This window comes from Nanorana parkeri, unplaced genomic scaffold, assembly GCF_000935625.1.
Source record: "Nanorana parkeri isolate BGI_ZX_2015 unplaced genomic scaffold, ASM93562v1 scaffold539, whole genome shotgun sequence".
NCBI classification, from domain to species: Eukaryota; Metazoa; Chordata; class Amphibia; order Anura; family Dicroglossidae; genus Nanorana; species Nanorana parkeri.
In genome coordinates this window covers 212,788-216,132 of record NW_017306807.1, presented here as the reverse complement: position 1 = coordinate 216,132, position 3,345 = coordinate 212,788, and positions in this window count along the sequence as shown.

Sequence of the window (3,345 nt, the reverse complement as noted above, 5' to 3'; positions counted from 1 at the left end):
ATCTCACATAGTTGCTGGATCAATGTATCACTATTGCTAAGCAATTCATTTAAAAAAGACATGTAACAGTAAACTTGTCAAGAAGAAGCTCTGACAATTCTTGCATCTAAATAGTAATTGCATGTATGAACTAACCAGTAGCCAGAGATACATATGCAGTATTAACATGTTGACTTACTGCACTGAGTTACAACTGGAAGCTTGCGGTTTCTTTGCTGTCCTTTGTTTCTTTTTGGATTTCCCTGATCTTCGGCGTGCTTGCAGGAACTTTGCCATATTCTGTAATTTTCACAATTTAAATCACATCACTATGTTTTTAGAATGGGTCATGATATATGCATCCATTTATTATACTGTATTATTGATGATTAAAAAATGATGAATGTTTGTGGACACCTTACCACTTTAACTATATGAGCTTGTTGTACGTCACAATCCAAAACTATGGACATTAATATAGAGTTATACTATCCTTTGTAGCTATAACAGCCTCCACTTTTCTATCAAGGCTTTTCACAAGACTTTGGAGGGCGTCTGTGGGAATTTGGGCCCAATCAGTCAAAAGAGCATTCATGAAGTCAGCTACTGATGTTGAACAAGACCTTGCTTGCGATCAGAATTCCAATTCATCCCAAAGGTATTCGGTAGGGCTGAGGTCAGGGTTCTGTGCAGGCCCCTCATGTTCCTTCGCAGCAATCTCATCAAACCATGTATTTATGGACCAGGCTTTGTGCACTCATACTGGAACAGAAAGGGGCCTCCCCAAACTATTCTATGGGTTGGAAGCACACAATTGTCTAAAATGTCTTTGCTATGCTGCAGCATTAACAGTACACTTTACTAGAAACACACAATTCATTTATTTGGCGGGGGTCCTTATAATTTTGACTGTATTGTGTGGAAACATTTTAGCATGTGGCTGGTGTGTAAATTAGTTACAAAACAGTTAAAGGGAACCTACCAACCATTTTAAAACGTGTAACAGTCCTCCCTGAGAGTAGTCATTGGAAAGATGCTTGCTATTATCGTTGTTAACCAGAAACGCTTTTCTTATTTGCAGCTCTGAAACTATTCACTTTTTAGCAAAGGGCTTGACGTCCCCGATTTAACAGTTAAGCCCTTTCAACTGGCATCCCCCCCGAGAGTGCCCTAATCACCAAAGTTTAGTGTCCAGGTAAATCTAGTTTTAGAGAGGTACACAGGGGAGGGCTGGAGAACAGCAAAGGCATATAATTAGTGATATACAGTCATACTTATGACATACAGTCACAAGTGGATCGGTGATCCATCTGTTACCCAAGCTACTGTATGATGATATTTGTATAAAAAAAAGGGCTTCAGTTGTGTGTGTCTGACACAAGTTTGGGGCTCTACCTATTTTGGGCTCTGGAGGGTGAAGAAGGGTTTGCTTGCCAATGCTCCAAAGCTGAAGTTTAAACTGCTTATATTTTGCCTTTCCTAGTCCCTCCATCAACATCCTAATGGCATTCTAAATTAATCCTTTGCATTTTCATTACATACCCCAATTTAAACCTAATGATGGAATTACTGGGTCTCTGTTTTTCTAGGTAATGCAGTCAGAACATAGTTGGATGGAGGGACTGGCAGGGTGCCGTACATAGCTTCTGGAAAACAGGAACAAAGGGCCCTGGTGCAAGAATTTGACTTGTGGCCCCGCCCCCTGTTGGGAGCCCTGGACTCCCCCACCGCTGCTGGGCCCCGGCCTCCCCCCTGTCAGGGGGCCCCCAGCCTTGAGGCGGCCGCACCAGCGGTAGTTCCGCCCCTATGTCTTACTACTCCTTTCTAGAGCATTCAACCCCGATACAAGCAGTGGGCTGGCACTCAGAAGGACTTCTATAAATAGCAAAAAGCCTTCATGGGTGGGTGTCAGACGTGAGAAATGAGTGTTCCTAAGCAGGTGGCATTTGATTGCAAACCACCCTAGGTAATGCCCACATGTGATGCGGAGTCTTCATGATTGAAATAACTGAAAGCCAATTAATCAAACTGGCAGGCCAAGGAGAGCAAGGCTGGGACAAGCACTAGTTTATGCTGCACGTCCTTCAACCAGGGAATGAGGTGGGGTCTATCTGATGTCCTGCAGCTTCTAATATACCCTTTGAGAAGCTCACAGTGTACAGTAAAATCAAGTTAAGTATTTCCAGTACAGGAGAGGAGCCTCTACAACTGTGGAAGACTGAAGTTAAGGCTGGAGTTCACATTTAAATAATGTCATTTTCTGGGCACAGTACTGGAACAGAGGAGGAAGGTAATTCACAGAATTAGAAAATCAAGGATGACTGTAAACTAAAGGGGGTTTTTTTTTTTATATTAACATAAAATATAATAAAATATAATAAAAACCCTCCTTAAGATCTTGACTTGAACTGTAATGCCTTCCTTATATTGTAAAGTGCTGTGCAAAAAAAAATCCTTCATAATAATTACACACATTATATGCATTTGTCATTTATTTACAAAGCTATGCAAGTAGTGGTTGGCAAAACCATTTCCAGTAACTGTAAATTGTACCAAGTGACTGCAGAAAGCAGATTGAACTCTGTACTTTGGTATATATCACTTACATTTACAGCCTTTACTTCTTAAAATATATTTGGGAATAATTGGTCTCATTCCATATGGTAAAATTGCTAGGAAACATCCCACATAGCCACGACTAACTGCTTCTCAGTGTGATGGGTTCTATGTCAACAGACGTTTCCTCATGTCAGCCACAAAGGTTGTTTATTTTAAGTTCGTATCCAGTATTTGGACTCAACTACAGACGTGCGTGCCTCTGCTGAGACCTGCTCCCATGAGGGACAGGTGCTGTATGTAATTGCGTGCAGCTGGCTATATATCCCTGTGGGAGGATGTGGTTGCACACTGACCCCTGAACCTGTACATCCATGCAGGTCTGGGTACCCACACACGGACGCACACTGTCTGTATCCAAGTGCAGGCACCCAGGCCTGAATGTATGTGCTGGTTCTGCTCAGCATGTAGCCTCATCCTGCCTTTTTAGTTTTCCCTAGCCGTCCTTTTTTATCCAAAGCAGACCTTCCCTTCCTTTTTTTTTAATGTCCATTCCACTTGTCTCCCTCCATTCTGGCTGAGGAGAGAGTGACATCTATCCCATTCTAGCAGATATCCACAATATATATCCCAGGAGGCATCAGTTTGCAAAGAGGCTGGAGGCGAATGGACCTGGTGGAGTGTCATCAGGGGGCTAGCTGAAAGAACCAGGAAGATGCAGCTGACACCTGGTGACGGAGGCACAGGATGCTGCTTGCGACGGGGGATTGGCAGTTCACAGCATGACAACGCTGGATTTGCTGTCGGGGT